This window comes from Gopherus flavomarginatus, chromosome 11, assembly GCF_025201925.1.
Source record: "Gopherus flavomarginatus isolate rGopFla2 chromosome 11, rGopFla2.mat.asm, whole genome shotgun sequence".
Taxonomy (NCBI): Eukaryota; Metazoa; Chordata; order Testudines; family Testudinidae; genus Gopherus; species Gopherus flavomarginatus.
The window spans coordinates 25,383,397-25,392,055 of NC_066627.1; positions in this window are offsets into that span (position 1 = coordinate 25,383,397).

The window sequence follows — 8,659 nt, forward strand, 5'->3', positions numbered from 1 at the left end:
GCATACATGCTCCGTATAGGCTCACTCCTGGGCCTGTTGAGCACTAAAGAAGTTGTCTTTGGCAAAGGTTCAAAGGGTTTCAAGCCTCTTCCAGAACTTCTGTACATACTGTATAACATTCTCCTAGGAGCCTGTTTCTCCCACATCTCTTGGACCAGGTCAAGAATTCCCCAGGTGATCTCCCATATAAGATTTCAGACTAGGAGAACCCAGTAGATGATTTGGGAACTTCTCAAATAACAACGAACAGGGGAGGGATCAGATGATCACAATGATGGAGATCCTTAGGAATAAACTTTTTAAACATTTTTTCAGGGTCTGGTGGAATTGTTCAATCAGACCATCCATTTGTTGATGATAGACAGATATCCATAAAGTATTTTAAGAAGATCACATACCTGGTTCAGCAGCCAAGGTGTAAAGTTGGTGCCTTGATCAGTGAAGATCTCCCTAGATACCTCAGCTGGCAAAAACTTTTAGGAGTTTCTCTGCAGTACTCTTTGCATTGGCAGTGGGACTGCCTCAGAATAGTGGGTAGCATAATCAACTATCAGTAATATGTGTTTACTGCACTTTTTTCCAAGGATCCAGTGAGGCCCATCCTGATCCTTTCTTATAGGATGTCAATTACAGGGAGTGGAACCAGAGGGACTTTTGTCCTACAAGTTGGCATTTGGAGCAGGAGCTGCAAAAAGTCTAACTAGAGGTACTTGGTGAATCCTGGCCAAAAAAGTGATCCAAAATCCTGGCCAGTCTTCTCATGACTGATGTTACTTGCAGAGAGGACAGCATAAGCCAGTCACATGATTTTGCACATATGAGGCCATGGAATGAGTAGTTCCGCCTGAATTTCCCCCATCAGTTCATCTTTCTGCAACCGGTGCAGTTGCTCTTCCTGGCGCTCAAACCAGGAATACTGCTCTGCTCATTGTGGGTCTATCACTTTCCTGTTAACCACCAGCAGTTGGTCATAAGCCCAGCTCAACGTTTTGTCCTCCCTCTGGTCCTTTATGAAGTCCATCTCTCTGGTTGGGATGTCCCTCTCCTGTAGGGAAGCCACTATTGCTTTGATTTTCAGAGGTACTTCTGGAAGAGCTTCCCCTTGGCTAGATTCCCCCAACCTACACCTGCCAGCGTTGCAGGTTTTGGGATCCCGAATCCCAGGGTCCCTTTGCTTACTCTCTCTCTGGGGCCTCTGAGTTGGTTTAAACTAGGGCTGTCGATTAATCACAGTTAACTCACGCAATTAACTAATAACATTGATTCAGATTAATCGTAGTTTTAATCTCATTGTTAAACAATAGAATACCAATTGAAATTTATTAAATATTTTGGATGTTTTTCTACATTTTTAAATATATTGATTTCAATTACAACACAATACAAAGTGTACAGTGCTCATTTCATATTATTATTTTGATTACAAATATTTTCATTGTAAAAATGAGAAACAAAAGAAATAGTATTTTTCAATTCACCTCACATAAGTACTGTAGTGCAATTTCTTTATTATGAAAGTGCTACTTACAGATGTAGATTCTTTTGTTATATAACTGCACTCAAAAACAAAACAAAGTAAAACTTTAGAGCCTACAAGTCCACTCAGTCCTACTTCTTGTTCAGCCAATCGCTAAGACAAACAAGTTTGTTTACATTTAGGGGAGATAATGCGGCCCGCTTCTTATTTACAATGTCATCTGAAAATGAGACCAGGCATTCTCAAGGCACTTTTGCAGGCAGCATTGCAAAGTATTTAAGTGCCAGATATCCCAAACATTCATATGCCCCTTCATACTTCAGCCGACATGCTTCAATGCTGATTATGCTTGTTAAAAAAATGCATTAATTAAATTTATGACTCAACTCCTTGGGGGAGAATTGTATGTCTCCTGCTCTATTTTACCTGCATTCTGCCATATAATTCATGTTATAACAATCTCGGATGATGACTCAGCACATGTTGTTCATTTTAAGAACACTTTCACTGCAGATTTGACAAAACGCAAAGAAGGTACCAATGTGTGATTTCTAAAGATAGCTACAGCACTGAACTGAAGGTTTAAGAATCTGAAGTGCCTTCCAAAATCTGAGAGGGATGAGGTGTGGAGCATGCTTTCAGAAGTCTTAAAAGAGCAAAATTTCAGTGCAGAATCTACAGAATCCAAACCACCAAAAAAGAAAATTAATCTTCTGCTGGTGGGATCTGACTCAGATGATGAACATGAACGTGCATCGGTCTGCACTGCTTTGGATTGTTATTGAGCAGAACCCATCATCAGCATGGATGCATATATTCTGGAATGGTGTTTGAAGCATGAAGGGACATATGAATCTTTAGCAAATCTGGAACAAAAATATCTTGCGATGCTGGCTACAACAGTGCCATGTGAAAGCCCGTTCTAACTTTCAGGTGACATTGTGAACAAGAAGAGGGCAGCATTATCTCCTACATATGTAAATAAACTTGTTTGTCTGAGTGATTGGCTGAACAAGAAGAAGGACTGAGTGGACTTGAAAGCTCTCAAGTTTTACATTGTTTTGTTTTTGAGTGCAGTTATTTTTTGTATACATAATTCTACATTTGTAAGTTCAACTTTCATGATAAAGAGATTGCACTGCAGTACTTATGCTAGGTGAATTGAAAAATACTATTACTTTTGTTTTTTACAGTACAAATATTTGTAATAAAAATAAAGTGAGCACTGTACACTTTGTATTCTGTGTTATAATTGAAATCAATATATTTGAAAATGTAGAAAACATCCAAAAATATTTAAATAAATGGTATTCTATTATTGTTTAACAGTGTGATTAATCGCACAATTAATCACAAATATTTTTTTAATCATGCAATTAATCACTATTAATTGTTTTAATTGCTTAACAGCCCTAGTTTAAATCCCTTCAGTACTTCAGAGAAATAGTCCCAAGCCTGATTCAAGATAATGGGGTAGACTAGTATTGAGGCCAGCCCCACTACAAGGGACTTTGTGTTTTCCTCTACAGTCAACTGCATACATGCACTGGGATAGGGGTTAATGTCTCAGGGATATACTGTACAAAGATAGTCATGGTTTGGGACTAAGTCATCCTGGACCAGGGTCTGCCCACACCTGGAATCACCAGGCCCTTTACCTCAGTTCCATTTATCTGAACAGGAAGCGTTACTTTAGACAAGGTTTGTTAAAGACATGGCTTTCTGCTGTCCACACCTGTCCATAACCACACTCCATATAGAGCAGCGGTTCTCAAACTGTGGTTCAGGACCCCAAAGTGGATCATGACCCCATTTTAATGAGGTCACTGGGACTGGCTTAGACTTGTTAGGGCCTGGGACCAAAGACAAAGCCTGAGTCCCACAGCCCAGAGCTGAAGTCAAAGCCCAAGGGCTTCATCCCTGGGCAGCAGGGCTCAGGTTACAGACCCACTGCCTGGGGCTGAAGCCCTTGGGCTTCAGCTCTGCTTTGCCTCCTCCTGCCCAGGGCAGTGGGGCTCAGGCTTTGGCTTTGGCCCTCCCACCCACGGCACTGAGGCTCAGGCAGGCTCGGGCTTCAGTCCCTCCTCCTGCGGTCGTGTAGTAATTTTTATTGTCAGAAGGGGTTCATGGTGCCATGAAGTTTGAGAAGCCCTGATATAAGGGTACTTGTGATACTGGTTACCTAGGCACCCACATGAAAAGCAAGCCCCCACTTCTGGCCAAGTAGCCACTGGCCTTGAGCCTGACAACTGAGGCAACGCTTCAGTATGTGATTTGTCTGCTCTCCCCAAATGGCTCTTCAGTGGAGGTTCCCACAGTGATCCCAGGGGCCTTTGTCTGGGCTGAGGCCTGAGATGCTGGGTCCCATAGAGACTGATGCTTCTGAGACGACCCTGTTGGATTGCTGGTTCACCTGGTTAGGCCTTCTCTGGAGTTCAGGGCCCCCTTGGCCACAAACAGTTGCTTGTGTGATGCCATCAGACCCATTTCTGCCATGAAATAATTCACCATCAGCCCGACAGGATTGGCTAGGGACTCTGGCCAGTGTTTGAGCACCCAGTCCCTAGTCTCAGCCAGATATGAGCAAACTGCTCTGCTATGATGAGCTTGGCCACCTCGACTCCAGTCTAAGCCTCTGGCTTTAACTACCTTCGGATAGGTTTTTTGATTTCTGGGTGACCACGTGGGGCTGGGATTCCCAGGGCCTTTTCTCCACACGGATGCTCTGTCAGAGGGTCTCCTCTGTGATGTCAGGGTAGTCAAGTATGGCTGCTTCCACCTGAGCATAGGCTTGTGCAGATGCTGCATCCAGCCCCCGATATGCAACTTGTGCTGGTCCTGTCAAGTAAGGCATCAACAGGGTGGTCTACTGGTCAGGTGACGACTAGGCTGCTGTCGCCACTCGCTCAAAAGTTACCAAGAAAGCCTCTGGGTCATCCTTAGGGCCCATCTTTGTGAGTTTCACTGGCACAGGCAGGGCCACTGGGCCTGGGCCTGGGCCTGGGCCTACAGCTCCTGAAGGCAAAGCCCTGGGGAGACCTTGAGGCTGCATCAGGGCCACTACCTGTTGGACCAGCCTTTGCTGCTGTTCCTGCAGTTTGCGCCCCTAATTCCTGGGCATCCATTTGCTTCAGGAATTGCTGCTGGTTCTCAGTCATCCATTTGAGAAGATTCTCTAGGTCCATGTTGCCTGACGTACAAGCCCATGTCTCTAGGTCTAGGGTGTTTGACCATCTTGAGTCCATCAATCCTGTCTTCTTTCCCAGGGTGGGCAGGATGCCTGTTTTCTCCCCTAGTTGTGAAGGGGTTGACTCACTGCTGGCACCTCCTAGGACAGGTGTGGCATGGCAGCTCTCTCTCATTGGGTCTGCTGCCACTGGCTGCTCTGCCTCTGTAGTGGCCTGCCTCGTTCTGTGACTTGGCCCTCCAGCCAGGTCACTCCAATGTCTCTCCTCTTCCATGGTAGTCCGCAAACAGAAAACAAGGGAAATTAACACAAACTGAGATAGTATGGGGTGGAGGGTATCCAGATCAGGATCAGGTCCTCCTCCCTTCTGTTAGGGAGGCAATGGTTGTCAGGGAAGTTCCTGCCTTCAGTTAGTCCTTTCCTCAGGAGCAGAGAGTTGCAGGTCTGATCTCGTCTCTGCTCTGCCCCCAACTGGTCTGTTCTGCTTCCCTTTTAACTCCTCCTCCAGCCTGTGCATGCTCTGCTGGTGTGTTATGGTGGGGGTGAGCCCAGAGTAGGGTAACTGTGTGTTGTCTAGTGTGAGGTTTGCATACTCCGTCACACAGGCCATTTGGAATGAAAATAGCAAGTGCTCTAATTCGTGCCAAGAGTTCAAAGCATTAATTCACAATGCAGCACGCAGAACGGCACTGCAAACAGAGCCCACTGATGCCAGGAACTCCACTCACTCTGTGTGTATTAATTAGCAGGTAAAGTCAAGCAAAAGCCTTCCATGTGGCCTTTGGAACATCAGCCCTAATGTGTATTGCTGTCCTTGTATGGGAAACAAACTCTGTTAATGATGTTATCACAGTGACTGCTAAACAGACAGAGATTTCGTGACTCTCCCAGCATGGATTAAGGCCACTGCATATGTGATTGTCCTGCCACTTTGTAAACCCATAGCATCTCCCCAGCAAGCTCCTGGGAAACACAGGCTTGGCAAGCTGAGCACGTGAACCTGTACAAAGATGCTCTGTTCTCCTTTGCCCCACAGAACACAGGTTAAACAGACACTGAGATCTGTGACAACATTTCTTCCCGCAGCTGCACTGGAATACCAAAGTCAGCGACAGGAAAGTGAACAGCCAAGATCCAGTGCTCCAGGATGCAGTACACAGCTCACAAGCAAATGGAAGAGGGCACCTCCTGGAAGCATCTAGCCAACAAGAAACTTGTGCTCTGGAAGTTGATTGCAGAGGAAGAGGGCAGTCAGCTGTGTGGGATGCAGGACATGTTCTCTGGTAAGTGTTGTAGGAAGCATGGTTGATGTACTGCTGAATGCAGATTCTTTTTAACATGGTCAAGGTGCATGGCTGAGTTTTTACTTTTTCAGCCAAATCCAAGTAAGAGCCAGTGATTGGGAAAGGCTGTGATTTTCCAACTGCCTGTGACCCCCAAGGGGCTGTCCCAGCACTCAGGAATCATTAGGATGTGGAAACTCTTTGGTTCCTTACCCCTAGCCACACAGGTGCCAACTTTCTTCTTTCCGGGTGGGTGCTCCACCGCTGATCTGCCCTGAGGCCTCACCCCCACTTCACCACTTCCTCCCAAGTCTCCACCCTTGCTCCACCTCTTCCTGCCCCTACTCCTCCCCCACCCCTCCAGCACCTCCTGCCCACCACCGAACAGCTGAGGAAAAGCAAGTAGTGCAGATACCACTTAGTAGTGCTACACCATCCAAACATCCCACAACACAGCAAGGATCTGTGGTTGTTCCATGGTTTTAGTGCAGCTTTACAAAGCCATCCTGATGCATCATGTGATCTGGCCCCTCTAACAACGGGCTGGAAATCTCATGGCACTTTGGCACTTCTGCTTCCAATCCCAACTCCCAGCTGAAATTAGGCAGTAGAGTTGGTGAGAAAAATATGTTGGACAAAAAAACACACACCACAAAAAAACAGTGAGTTTTTCTTCCATTTTCTTACCAGCCCTACAGGAAGGGAAAGGGGCAGAGGTGATTAAAACGGGACAAAAAGCGACCAAAGTTTAACTTCAAAAAGTTTGGTTCTTGTTTTAACTGAACTAGTCCTTCTATCGCTAACTAAAACCCTGACCATCTCCAGGTTCACTCACCCCATATGAGAAGGACAAAAACACCTCCTGAAAATCCCCACTGCGCAGAAAGCCCACATGACCTGTGCACCCTTGAAGCCATGGAGGTGGTAGCTGAGCTTTGTACTGACACTGGGCCATGCTCCACCACATACAGACACCTGCAAGCATGTTCCCACATGAATCTGCAAGCCACACGACTCAAACACACAGTTGCTTCCATTTAACAACAAAGACCTTTCTTAAATGACTTTAAAGGGGCCAGATTTTCAGAGGGTGGATACCTAGTGCTTTCTGAAAATCTTGCCCCAATATCATCATTTTCTACTCAAGATGCATAAAAACATCCTTCATCTTCTCATTTTTCTGCAGAGGCTCCAGATCATTCCTAAGACCAAGAAGGTCCCAATAACTCAGGGGCTGGTTATGAGATATTGAACTCACCACCACTAGATTATCAGCTTCCATTTAGATGATATCAGTAATGATCAAAAGTTCCTCCATTTGTTTGGTGACCTACATGAAATGAGTTACTGAGTGTCAGTCCAGGGCCTAGCAGACAACCCCCAAGAACCTCAATGATTGGCCTGAGTGGAGGCAGCACCCCTACAGATAGTCCCAGCAGGATAGGATTGAAGTACGTTGATAGAGGAAGATGAATTATTGTACTACTGCTTTGGCTGTGAGTATTCTATAGATATTAGAGCTGGTTGGAAATTGGCATACAGAACATTTTTTCCATCAGAAAGGCCAATGGATCGAGATTGATGTATTCTGTGGTAATATACCAATTCTGATGACATTCTGATCAAAATCAGATGGATTTCTGATGGAACCTGGCCTGCCAGGAATGTTTCCAGACCTGCCTGCTTTCCCACCAGCTCACCCAGCAGGTTCTGGGCGATCCTAGGCTTCCAGGTTCACACTCCTTGGCAATCCACCCCATGGGTCACGCTGAACCTGGAACCCCTATGAGCCCTGGTTCCCAAGCTTACAAACTCACGGCTCCTCTGCTGCCTGGGTTCCCAGGACTTCCAGAGTCTGCAGCTCCAGGGCAGCTCACAAGGGCAGCCTGCCTGGGCCTGGGTCACCTGGCTCCTCAGAAGCTCTGAGAGCCCTGGCATCCAGGCTCCTGAGTTGCCCGGCTCTCCTTCTGGTGGGCTACTGATGCTTAGAAGCATTTAGAGAAGGTTGAAAGTGAATGTTGTTGTGACTGTTTCTAAATGAAATGTCAGAATTCCCGTTCCCTGGGGGAAATGGAAATGTAATGTTTCATTCTGTTTCGGAATGATTTTTTCATTTATTTCAGAATTCTCTGCCATGATCTGGCCAGCTCCGGTGGAGCTATGGAAGGTATCAGTCTCCCTGAACACCATCTGGTGTCTTTCACCAGCACTAAACTTCAGGAGTCTGATCCAAAACCCATTAAAGTCAATGGAAAGTCTCTGCTGACTCCAACAGGCTTTGGGTCAGTGCCTAAAAGTACAAATGACATACAACCATTACTAAAGAAACCCAAACCTTTACCTTATACTACTTATTCTCTGCTGACCCTCCAACCACAGAACTGTATTCCTCCATAAGGTCCTAATTATTCAGCCTTCCCCTCCTTATCAGGGCATTGTATTTAAATAGTGTTTTCTTCAGCACTGTTATCACAAATACACTATAAAGCAATTTGCCATGCCCTATTTCCAGAGGCATTCGGAGAAACAATTTATGACTCTGGACTGCTGGCTAGTATTGTAGCTCCATTCATGCTTTACTAAACTGGAGTCTGCAACTAACAAAATATAACTCGAGCCTGCAGCCATTCCCAGCTGGTAGCATTCACAGATCTGGAGATTCATGAGCCAGTGACTGCTCCCAATTTGCCAAGCAGATGAGTGTGCAGAAGT